Genomic DNA, 13,146 nt, shown 5'->3' with positions numbered 1-13,146 from the left:
GGATGTTCAGCCATTTAGGATTGTGTCCAGTATTCCCTGAACCTTGGTACTCAAAAACCTCACATCCTGTGTGAACTGGGATTTAACATACCTCTGTTCCAAAGCAAAGATGGGAAGAGGCTATCCTCTACATACAAACAGGGTTAAATTCCAGGCTTCACAGTTTATAGTGAACGTTTGCAAGCCTCAAGTCCCCTTGCACTTATTTGTTTAGAGCTGGAAACACAAAGACAGGCTGGTTGTGGGAGGAGCAGGAGCATAGCTGAGCCCTGCCCCAGTCCCTGACCTTCACCACAAGCACAGCACTGCAGCCTCTTTGTTCTAGGGGGACCACACTCTTGTGCCAATAATGCTAACACTAGTGAACAACCAGGTCTGTAACATCCTCTGAACATTTGGTAGAAGGAAGCCCATTCCTGCTTCACATCAGCATATCCCATCTTGTCACTGCCAAAATGTCATGTTGTAGGGGGATTCCTGGAACCTGTCCTCATGCAGAAAAGGCAGTTGGAGGGGACATCAAGGAACACACTCTGCTGCTCAGAGAAGAAATGCTACATATGTATGAAACTCTGTGACAGCCTCTAGATAACTGAATCACTTAGCAGTATAACAATGAAAATAAGTGCTTTTTTTGTTTCTTATTATTGACTATAAAATAGTCCAAGGTCACCAACAGGCAAAACGAAAGCTCAAAATACCAACTTTGAAAAAAAAGTTATAATTGTATCGTATCAACAATAACTCATTTCCATGGTGTTCCACCTGCCCTCATTAGGTTATACAGAACAAATGTCAGAGAGATAACATTCAGGAAAAAGGTGTTCTTTTGATAAGGACAATAGCTTTGTAGAAGTTCCTCTGGGGGACAATAAATAGTCTTCCTTCCCTCCTTTTAAAAACAAACCATCTGATCTTTTACTAGATCTGTGCAAAGTTTCACACAACTGCTGCTACCCTTCATTTGTATCCCTGTAAAATAACGTCATAAGGTCCCAAGATTACTATCTCACAGTGATGCCCAGATAAGACTTGCAGCTTGCATGTACAAATATCCTTTTCCTAGATGCTAGCACCACAAACTCCTGCTTGGAGTTTGAAAGTCAAGCTGTGTTCTCTGCCTGATATATCACCACAATAAAACACTGCGCTCAGCGCTTAACAATTCTGTAGTAAAGCACAACTCAGAAAGGAGGAAACCTGCTAAACTTTACAAGCTGCACAATTGTGCTAAACTAACAAAAGAAATCAGAATAAATTCTTACTTTATTCAGACATGCATGTAAGAACCAGAGGAACACAAGTCAGCATTTTTTCAGATTTTAGATTTGTTTTGTAGATTCAGATAAATGTTTTTAAGAGTTGAGGTTCTCCGTGGCACTTGGGCATGGCCATCCTATCTTGGAACATGTGTAATGCACCAGATGGGTGCTTTGGAGCTTGGCCACTACATGCCTGTCTCCAGTCAAGGCTACTGGTCCCTTCCAGAGGAAAAAGTATAAGTATTTCTCTCACTGCTAGCAGCGTATATGGGATGAGAGTAAAAAGAGACTGCAATTTCAGGAGGTAATGTTATTACAGCTGAGATCTCAGCTTGCAGAAGAACAGTAGCATTTTCCTACACGCAGAAATAATGGACACACGCATTGTGTGTTTGTCTTAATACAGAAGTCAGGAATGAAACAGTGGTAAAGATATGAAGCAAAAAATTAGGAGATACGGTCTTCAAGCTCACACTTGGTTTGTAACTTTGGTAATACCAGTAAAAGAAACAGGACAGAAGGATGGAAGGATGGAAGGAAGAAAGATCCAAATGCACTTTTAAGCCTTCGACTCCCAGAATGAGCTAGAACTGTAGAATGGTTTAGGTTGCAAGGGACCTTCAAGAACATCAAATCCATCCATCAACATGACCAAGAGGTTTAATGGTATTTTATATCTATTACAGATACCCACTTTATTTAAGTCTTCATCCAGATGTCTTTCTCTTGCTTATACCACCATTATTAAATCACAATCAAGTTAGCAAACCTTTAAAGCATGTTACTTAAACAAAGCAGAACAAAACATTTGAACCAAGATGGCACAGATGCCTGCTGCATCCCAAGTCACAAACTCCAGTTGAAATCTGAAATTTTTAACTGAAGGCTGCAGTGAATCCCCTCATTCTGATGGGCTTTTTGTGCTTCTGAGCATCTTACAGCTCCTCACATATGCAATAGAGTTGATAGCTCTTATAACAATATTGTTAGAATAAAAAATAAAATTCTTTTAAAGATCAGATCCTGTAACAGTGAGAATGCATGCAGACATAGATTTTCTGAAGCTACAGAAAATACGAGCAGGCATGACACAATTTATAATATGAAATGGCTTTACTATCCTAAAACTTTTAGGCATGTTTTCAATGATGTCATGAACATATATTTTAGTAAACATATGTGGATGAACTTTTTTCCCCTCTACATAATTATTTTTAATAGCTGCAACAGCCTACAGGCAATGCATTTTCTTGTACTTCTTGGATGGCTAAGGTCATCTAGTTTTTCTAATGATTCATTCCAGGTGTTTAATACTGATAACCACATATACATCCCTGGATTTTCCCATTGCTTCAGTAACACACTGTCTAAACTGGACAACTTACATAGTTGTGTTTTTCTGTTAGAATCGTAGAATTACTCAGGTTGGGAAAGACCTCAAAGATCATCAAGTCCAACCACAGCCTCACCATAGTACCCTAACTCTAAAAACCCTCTGTTAAATCATATCTCTGAGCACCACATCCAAACGGCTCTTAAACACATCCAGGGACGGTGACTCAACCACCTCCCTGGGGAGCTGATTCCAGTGTGAACTGTTGTTGTTGTTTGGTTGTTTTTTTAACTAGAACAAGGGAAAACACAGAATTTTCTATTCATGCAAAAATACCTGTGTGATAAGGAAAAAACAGTGAAGTCATCACAGATCAATTCTGGGTTTTGTTTGTGTTTTCTTTTTTTGAGTGCCAAACATGAGGTCAAATTGTTCATTGCAAAAGGCATTTTCTTCACAACTATGACTTCGAAGATATTCTATAGATTCAAGAAGCCTTATTTATTAACACGCAGATTGCTGAGTGTTATTAAATGCATGTTTCTGACAGCCCCTGCAGATATGAATAAAGTAGCTAATGAGAAGAAAAATTGCCCATATTGCCTTATTCCCAAGGCACAAATCATCCTTAAGCAATATTGCGATGACAAATGGTGTTTTCACCTTTGTATACATCACCTTTCACGATTAAACATATTGATGAATAGCTTTTTGGAGTGTACCCATATGAAGCTTTAAGAACTTGGTTCCAACCTTAGAAATAGGAAGCTGAGCAAAGAGAAAATGTATTGATTGCTTTAGGAAAGTATATGTTTACATGTCTAAAAGAAAGGGGTCTAAGGAAAGTTTTAAGCAGGTCACTTTTTAAAAGCTCTGACAGAGCAAGCTCTAAGAATACTAAATGCATGTACTTTTCTTCTAAGTCTTTTCTTTCCCTATTTCAGCCTGATTTTCCCTAAAATCAACAATGATATTGTAGTTGATATCCTCTGAAGATCTTTCTTATCTAATTCTTGTCCAGAAAGAAGCTATGAAAGAACAAAACTTTGAACAATGAAATCAAACACTGTAAGTTAAAAAATGTAAGATCCCTTTAGGCTTGTTTGAGAATATAAATTAGGGTTAAAAGGTGGTGTGACACATCCATCTCAAGAAGTACTAAGCAGCCACAACATCCATTTAAATGGAGGAGCTATCAAGGACCAGTAACTGCCTTCGTGGCAGGTGAAAAAAAAAGGCTGCTTTCTTCTTTAATTTCACTTAACTGAAATAGAAAGAAAAGAGCCTAAAGTATCACTCCAAACCAATCAGTGTTACAAAAGTATTTTGTTTTATATTTTGACCCTTCCTATGATCTCTCTGGTTTTCCATCCTCTTGAAGGAAATGGTCATTAACAGTATTTGGTGCAAGAAACGTGGGAGGAGAGCAAAAGCAGAGAATTGAGAGCATCTCCATAGACAGCATACTTCTGCCTGCCCTGGGGGGCCGCAGTTCTCAGAAGGCTTTGTTTCTGCTACTTTTCTTCTTGCTTCATGTTTCTAGTCTCTGCTGCAGTAGTCAGTTTAAAAATGAAAAACTGAAAAGCTCATGAGGCTTTTATGTTTTGTGGTTGTTTTTGTGGTCTAAACAAGAGGCAGCCTTCTCCCTCTGGGTTTGTACTCAGAGGAGCCTTAAGCAGTGCACTGCTTCTTGCCATCATGTCAGCAGAACTGGGATGACCTGCAGCAGCTAGGAGCAAGTCTTGGAGCTTAGACAAGGGCAGTGTCCGTAAGTCCTCTGCTTCCACAAAATTATTGTATTATTGTGTAACTGGAAATAAGGGTTTTCCTTACCATCTATTATAGCCAGAGGAAGCCTATCCTAGGCTGCAAAGTGGTCTACAGTAGAATTCAAAATATTAACATAAGATTGTAGGATCCAGGCTACCCTGACGCTGACCCAGGAAGAATTTGAAGCAGCTGACAAAGAGACCAGATGGTCTTCAGGATACAATTAGCCATCAGGAGGGTACACAAAGAAACAATAAGTGGTATGAATATGATTTGGGTGATAATATTGACTTCAGGAACATATATTTTTATTCTGAGCAACTTTTTGTTCTTATACTATTAGCTATAATAATGAGCTAGCTGTATTTCATGTTTCATGTATTTCATGTTTCTTATTATAATTATTTTTGTCAAATTAATTCATTTTAAAAATTACATTGTTCGAGGTCATAGCAATAGAATATATCTGATATTCTCTCCCTTGTATGGCTGAACATTTCACCTCACACACTAGAAAAGACAAGGCACCCAAGGATACCCTGGAGTACCACCAGGATATGGAGAGTTATAAAAGAAAGACAGTTGCTATTTAAATAGACTATAATATTTTACATGATACCATAGCTCTAACATATCTTGTCAAAAGCTAAAAAACAGAAACTTCTGCTGTAGTGCTTAGAAGATTGAAACCTCACTTCCTTTATTTGCATATCACAATCAGAAGATTATTCCATTCTATAATTTCATTAGTTTGCATGGGAAGACTCTAGACCTTTGCATTCCTTTAGACCTATAACATACTAGGGAAGACAGTACCTGTATTGCGGCTGGTGACATGAAGCATGAGACCAGATCTGCTCCAGAGAGTGTGGTGATCTCTGCTTAACTGCCAACACCATTTTCTTTAGATAGTGCTTGTGTTTTCCTTGGAGATTTTGCTCCAGACCTGGCTGGGTCCAATCCTGCTTTATAAATGAGATGCCACGCAATCAGGCTAGGGAATATGCTGCGGGCTTTTTGTGTGTGTGCTTCATACTTACTTTATGTAAAACTGTCTTATCTTGCGTAGAAATGGTGCACGGCCTTTTAATTAAACTAGCTCTAAGTTTTGCCTGAATGATTAATAAAATGAGAAAATTCTCTCTCTTGCTATGAAAGCACTGTTCTTTTGTCTTCCTTCATTCTTTTATATTCCTAAACCTTTTCTTCAAGTCAGATCCCTAAGTTGATAGTTGTTCCTTGGGGCTCACCTAGGAATTATAATCTGTGGCTAAATCAAGTTAATTTTCTTTTGTCACAAAACTGCAAAACAAAACAACAACAAAAACGCAATAAAAATAACCATTTGTTGTTGTTGTTGTTCATGCAGCATGGCATTTTCATGGCTAAAATTGCCCAAGGGACTGGAGAAATTAATTTTGATAAATTGGATTTTATGGGTATAAAAGACCTCTGAATAAATGAAAAACTATGAGATGACATTTGGATCAAAGGACAGATACCCATTGACTTCAATGGATGCTAAGACTGGTTCTTTGATTAACAAACTGCCTTATTATGAAGCAGTGGTGAGGTAGAAACACTGACGGGAAAAGGTAACAAGGCATAAGATTAAAGAAGCCATTTGGGACAGGGAGAAATATTCAGCATAGCACCATTTTCTAGCTGTGCAGAACACAATGCTAGAAGTGAAGCAAAACAGATGGAAACCACTTCTGCTTACACTGCTCACAAGCCTCATGTATGCAGCAGTACAGACCTGGTTCAGAACTTCATCAGCACTGCCTGTACATTACATCCTATGGGTCTAATGTAGTTGAGATAATTGCAAAATCATGGGTTCCTGTTTATTAATTAGATATCCCTGCTGATAGATCCATTAGTACGAACACAAGGTATGCTTACAAATCAAAAGCACTGCACAGACTTGCACACTTATGACCACCAGACAAACGCTGATATTCATGTAAATGTACATACAGTACTGAAACAGTGTACTAAGATTTTCTAAAAGGTGAGCACAAAATGAGTATTTTCAATTAGTGCAATTGATTGGTAAATTACGGTGTGATTCCTATGGTACTTAAAAAAACTGCATTCCGCTTATATCTATACACACACGTTCACGGACGCACAACCCTTCAGTGGCAACAAACTTGGAGATGTGGTCTAACTTCCAGGCAGAAGCTAGATGACGCAAATCTCTGTTCCCTACCTTGCATGAGTAGCACTGGGAGAGCTACTGAGGATGATCATCACTTGGGTGGAAGGGCTAGATGAGTTTCCCCGTCAGATCAGTCAAAGGGAACAGGTAATGTCAGAGGAAGGGGAAGGGACAAGCTTACCAGAAAGGTTAACTACCCAGAGAAAATTATTGCAGAGATCATGTAACGTGATTGCTTGTGATACCAGAATAAGGAGACTTGTAAAATAAACCTCCTGAAGATTAAAAACACGGGGGAGACATACGATTCACTTTTCAAGATAAGAGCAGACCATAGTGCTACCATAAGCTTTCAGAAATCAATACCCCAAGACAACTGCTTCCAAGAACAAAGATTTGAACCCCAGGCTTTTCATTAAAGCCTATTTCTTGACCTCTGCAACCACTCACCCATCCCTGCATAACAATTTGAACTGAACACCCATGGATGTTCAATATTCAACAGCTAATTATAATTTTTGCTGTTTTCATTGCTTTGAACAAGAAGCTGGTTTTGGTGTTTTCAGGTCTTCACACAAATCATACCTCTGCAGCTCTCATTCCTAAACTTAATTAATAGTTATTATTATTTATGACTGCACTGCATATTAGTCCAGGCTTTAATTTGGTCTTCTAAAAACAGAGCCTGCAGCTGTGTTCTTGGGCTTCTTTCCCCTCATCTTTTTTCCTTTCTGAAATAACATTATTAGTTCAAATCTTGTGGCTTGTTTTTATACAGCTGACGATTTGTCTTTTTCTCTGTCTTTTACCCTTCTAACATTTTATTTTTAAAATGCTCCAACCTAACTTCATTCTGATTTCTCACTCATGGATGCTTCCAGGATTCACATTGCAGGCTATCATCCTTCCATTCTCATTACTGCAGAGCTTAATTTAATTTCAAAGGTCATATGATCTATATATCCAGTGGGCACAGTAGCTAGCTTCTGTTCATACACAATACATCTTTCTGAACCGAAACTCATGATCCCGTTAGTGCCCTTTGTGTGAAGACTGGCCATTACCATCTCCAGAACGTGGCTAAAATTTGCTGTTTCTGCTTAAATCCCAATGTTTTCTCTAATCACTTATGCTCCGCTTCCATTCCCTGTTTTTAACTTGCATCCAAACTTTCTGCTATCCACAGGCTCTAAAACCTGTTTCCAAGCCACAGCAAGCTGGGTTAGTCACTATTACGCTGGCTCATCTGGCTTAAAATTGTTATCTGATCTTTTTAAAAGCCATTGGATTTGCTACATCTTACTTCGCTTTTGATGAGTCAAAATTCTCCCATCTATTACACACTTCATTTGTTTCAATAAAATGCTTAGGGATCAACGGATGAAAGGTACAACACTACTATTGTCTCCAATATGAGTATCACTTTATCATCATGCCCTAACTCTGCTACTTCAAATTCCATCTTCTCTTCACAATATTTCCAACTTGGTGCCTCATTCTCCACTTTCTTATGTCTTTGCCATTCTTGCTCCCTCATCCCACTCACTCCATCCTGGTCACTTCTCAAAAACAATCTGCTCTACCACTTTTCTCTGTTCTCTTCTGCTTACAGTAGGATAATTTGTTTTATAAATATTCTGTAATGTCATGTCTTTATTAAAAAAAGAGAAAAGCTAACATTTGATTGTACAAGCTGTTGCAAAGAACACATTCTTCTCATTTATTATTCTGAAAGTAACATATAACATTGTCTAGAAAATATTAAACACATGAAATAGAGGAAAAGAAACCACTGTGATCATTACTGATACAAACACAAGAAATTACATTACCAGAGAACCTTGGCAGAATCTCCTAATTATAGCTGGCACAGACTGAGAATGGACAGTCAGAGAAATCTGAATCCTTCTCTGAAACCCTTTTGATTTCAACCGTGTTTTCCCAGGGAGATCTGCCCCAAGCTCAACTGTCTCATTGAAAAATACTACCATTTGTAGGAATAAAGTCTACAAGATATCGTGCCTCTGGTTCTGAGGATTCTTTAAAATTTTGACAGCTTTCATTAGGAAAATCTTCAGAATAATTTAATGATCCCAAACCTGTCCTTTGAGTGTGAATCCTTAACAGAACTTGTTACTCCTATCCATTAGGGTACAGCATCTCGCTACACGCTCAGATATTCTGCTTCTCTGACACCTCACACTGCTCACAGAACACAGTCAGTGCAGTTGCTATGTGCAGGGCTTCGTGCTTATCTGCTGAAGCCATCGAAATGCGGCAGAAGAACGAAGAGGGAAGCAACAGAAGAAGAAAGGATAAGCTTAGATTTCAGAGTAACCAAATGCTGCTCTAACAAAATTCCCTTGCCACACAGCTCTACTGTGATACAAAGTCATGGGAAAAGCACTCTTATCAGTGTGTTCCCAGAAACACTCATCTGTTCCCCCTTCATTTACAGAGCTAGCATGAGACAGCAGACTGATCAATGTCAACAGTTTTGTTACAGCAAGTGCCTTGCAAAGTCAGGCCTTTGCTTTTTCTGAATGGCTACCTCCAGTTAGCTGATCCCGAGTGACCACAACATCATATGTGCAAGCAGGGGCGACAGTGCTCTTCCATGTGTAGGTGCTACGCAGCCATTAACATCTGCAGAGGAGATGCTACAGTGATGCTGCAATAAAGTCCATAAGGAATCTTTTCAGTACCTAAAGAAGGCTTATTAAAAAAATAAAAAATAAAAAGATGGAGACTTTTTACACGGGTAGACAGAGGAAAAATTGGAATGGTTTTAAATTAAAAGAGAGGAGATTTAGATTAGATGGTAGAAGGAAATTCTCAGGAAGAGGTGAGACACTGGCACAGGCTGCCCAGAGAAGCTGTGGGTGCCCCATCCCCACTGGTGTTCAATGCCAGGGTTGGATGGGGCCCTGGGCAGCCTGAGCTGGTAGGTGGCAGCCCTGTCCAGGGCAGAGGGCTGTAACTAGATGGGCTTTAAGGTTCTTTCTAACCTAAACCATTCTGTGATTCTATGAAATGAGTAGCACTGGAGTGCTTGGTACAGAATGGATGCTAGCAGCATTCCTGTGCTCTGCCTGGACCAGGAGCTCTAAGGAAACCACCACGTGTGACGCTGTAGTCAAAAGATGGCAACATCACATTACTCACACAGGGAAATGGATTAGTGCTGCATGGGTGACTATAAATATAGCATTTCTTTACCCAGATGCACCTGACTTTGCATCCTTAACAATGCTTGCACATAATCTTTCTCCCTCTTCACTGAAAATACACAAAATGCTGTTAAGTATTGACCAGATAGCTGACACAAACCATTACACATTAGGAGGAAACTCGAATGACCTGGATTCATTTCCTTTCCATGCATGAAACCATATTTAGAAAAAAAAAATAAAATTCCCAGTGCATTAAAACTGTTGCATGTGAGTCTATTTTGCATGTGCACTGGATATAGTTACAAATGGACTGATTGCAATGTGAGCACTGCCTTCAGAAAATTGTGTCCCATTAAATAATTCATGTTATTTTCCTAGCAGAAGAAATCTGAGTGTCCAGTGAGAAGCTGAATTACTGAAAAGGAGGATTCGAGAAATATTGCCCTGTGTTGCAACAGTAATGCTTCATTATTGCTTGTACAGAAAACAAACTGGCTAATTTGTAGCTCCGACAAGCCCTGGTGGATGCACCCTATGGGATTAAGGGGAAGTGCTGCACCAGCTCTACCTTTGCAGAGGGCAGAAGCGGGCTGGGCTCCACTAACTCAAACAGAGCAGTTGCTGGAGCAGACCCACAGCATGGGGAGGGTGCTGGATCTATACCCTGAGAACAGCTCTGAGAAATCAACTCCAACTCACACAATACAAGAGAGGAGAAACAAATTTTGGAAACCTGCTGGGCAAGATACAGCTGTATGTCAAGGCTCAGGCCAGGTAGTCCTGCCTAATTGGCATTAGAGGCCGGCATTTCTATCATGTGAGAAATTTTGAGAGAATAAATCATTTTATAGAAGGCAGAATGAATTCTCTGAGCTCCAAACTGAATAGTGCTGCTGGCATTCATCTGCTGTTTAGAGTACATTCAAATATGTTACGCACTGAAGACCTAAATAAAATAGCAGAGCAACAAGAAAACTCTGCAGACAAAAAAATAAGAAGGTAATGTGTGTGGACTAATTCATGTAGCTTGGTGGAATCTGGTCTGCTGCATGTTATCTCCATCTTTCATCTCTGTACAGGATCCCTGTTTGTTTTTGGAGTTGTACTGACTGGGACTAGGATATAGGTCTTGGACTTATTATCTGATGGTTTGTAATATCTTGTAATACTTGATGACTTGATGAAAAATTACCTTTTAAAAAGCTTGATATTAATTTAAAACCTACAAGGTTTTGCTCATTATTTCTGAGACAGCCTGTTCAGCTCCTATTCAGCAGTTACAGCAAAGTCTGCTGACCCCATTGATGAGGTAATCAATTATGCTTGAACAAAACAAACTAGTAACTGGAAGGGAAGGAAATCTATGGTTTTTTACAGTGCCAGAGAAAGCAGAGAGAAAAAACATTCACAAAATGGCACAGAACAAAATAATTCATTTCCAGGTTCTGGAATATGTTCCAGAAAAAAATACTTAAAGTTTGTATTAAATATTATTAAAAAAAATCAATGTTCTTCTGTGTAGAACACCTTTATTCTGAATAAATGAAGACAAAACAGGGCACAGATCCAAAGCTGTGGCTCCACAGGCATGTGGCACTCTGGAATGGAGGTTAACATGCCAGCAACTGCAATTATTCCAAATAGAAATGATTTAGCATTCTGTGATGGCTAGAGTGCAAAAAATACAGGCTATGCCTTTATATCACAACCATCTGAAATCCAGGTTTAAATTCTGCCTTTAAAGAGACTGCAGTGTGGCTTGCTGCTGTGTGCACGCTGGAGAATAAAAATGATTAATTCTGCCCATCAGTGAAGTTTTTGCTTACGAGTATTGCAAGCCTTTGCTGTGTGCAGCAGGAAAAAAGGGAAAAAAAAGGAAATCATTTTTATGCTTAGTGTGAAATCCTTATTCAGAAACATGTAGCAGTGCTAATTGCTAAATACTGGGAAGACTGGATATAATATCCTTTAATGCTGGCTTAAATAAAGGAGAAAACACCTTAAACCTCAGTGCATTTACCAGATACTTCTAGCTCATGGTTTCACAATCCTTAGTTGAGAAAGGATTTTCATTTTAAAATTAACAGAAGAAAGTGATTGGAAAAGAAGTAAATCAAATGGAAATATTTCATCTAGTATGAGCTCGAGCTGAACATCTGAAAAAAAAAATAATAGCAGAATGATCAATTCCTCCCTGCAAGAAAGAGAGCTACAAAGATTGGCTTGTAAAAAAAGGAAAAAAAAAAAAAACCCTTTTGGAATCACCACAGCAGGAGCCAGTGGAAGCTTTGCACCCAGAGACCAAATGTTGTCTGTTAAGCTAACTAAACTAGTAAGGAAGGAGAAAAAAAGTAAGACTTCATCTTTTCATCCCCTTTCACTTCAGTGCTCATCTCCTCAGTGCTTAGCTTGATCCCAGTTTTCTTTTCCTGAGGATTTTTTTCTCCCTCCCCCGCTTTCTTCCTTTCCCTTTATTTGATGCTGATGGGAGCAGTGCGGGTGTGCTGTGCGGTTGCACCCTAGCGGGGCCCCTGCCTTTCTTGTGCACATCATCATGAGTGGCAGTAGCAGAATATGCCACAAAGGACCTGGAAGGGACTGGGAAAAGGAAATGCTGCAAATTTGGCCTTGCCCTCTGAGCTCCACAGAGAGCATGTGCTGAGCCTGCCCAAGTGCTCACAGGTATGTCCAGGCACGCTAAGGGAATCAAAGACTTCAAAAGGCAGGTGATGTCTCGTAGTGTATAAAAACTCTAAAGAAAACATGGAAATAGCCTACTGAAGGCAGAAGCCTGCTGATGTTTGCCATTATGCAAAATGTGGTGTGACTTAGGAGGGAGCCATGGTGGCCATTTCTGGAGAGCCAAGCTACAAGTACACCAAGCTATAATCACAGAATGGCTTGGGTTGGAAAGAACCTTAAACATCATCTAATTCCAGTGCCTCTGTCATGGGCAGGGTTCTCACCCACAAGCTCAGGCTGCCCAGAGCCTCATCCAACCTGGCCTTGAGCGCTCCAGGGATGGGGCATCCACAGCCTCTCTGCACAGCCTGTGCCAGTGCCTCACCACCCTCTGAGTGGAAAATTTCTGCCTACCATCTAATCTAAATCTCCTCTCTTTTAATTTAAAACCGTTCCCCCTTGCCCTATCTCTATCAGCACGTGCAAATAGCCAACTCTTCAAATCCATAGCTCTCAAAGTTAAGAGATAAGAGATGTTGGAGAGAATGCAATATACACAACATAGACACACTGTCCTCGACTTTACAGGGGAAATTCTAATGCAGCACCTTATTCCTCTGAGGTTTTATGACAAATTCTTCTTTCAGTTACAGCCAGTCTGCCCTGTGTAACTCAGACTATAATTTGAACAGTAACTTTTCAGCCAGCACCATAAACAGCTACCAACAAAGGCTTATTATCCTGGAAGAGCAAGGAAAACTG

At 39.6% G+C, this 13,146-nt stretch overlaps 1 protein-coding gene across 16 annotated transcripts in view; it reads right to left on the bottom strand.

The window, feature by feature from the left end:
• LDB2 (LIM domain binding 2) overlaps positions 1-13,146 on the bottom strand; it is a 350,201-nt gene that overhangs the window by 29,453 nt on the left and 307,602 nt on the right. The window lies entirely within an intron of this gene.

Source organism: Coturnix japonica, chromosome 4 (assembly GCF_054131305.1).
Source record: "Coturnix japonica strain WE chromosome 4, WE-NBRP24, whole genome shotgun sequence".
Classification (NCBI taxonomy): Eukaryota; Metazoa; Chordata; class Aves; order Galliformes; family Phasianidae; genus Coturnix; species Coturnix japonica.
The sequence above is the reverse complement of the archived record's forward strand: the minus strand, read 5'-3'. Positions and strand labels throughout refer to the sequence as shown.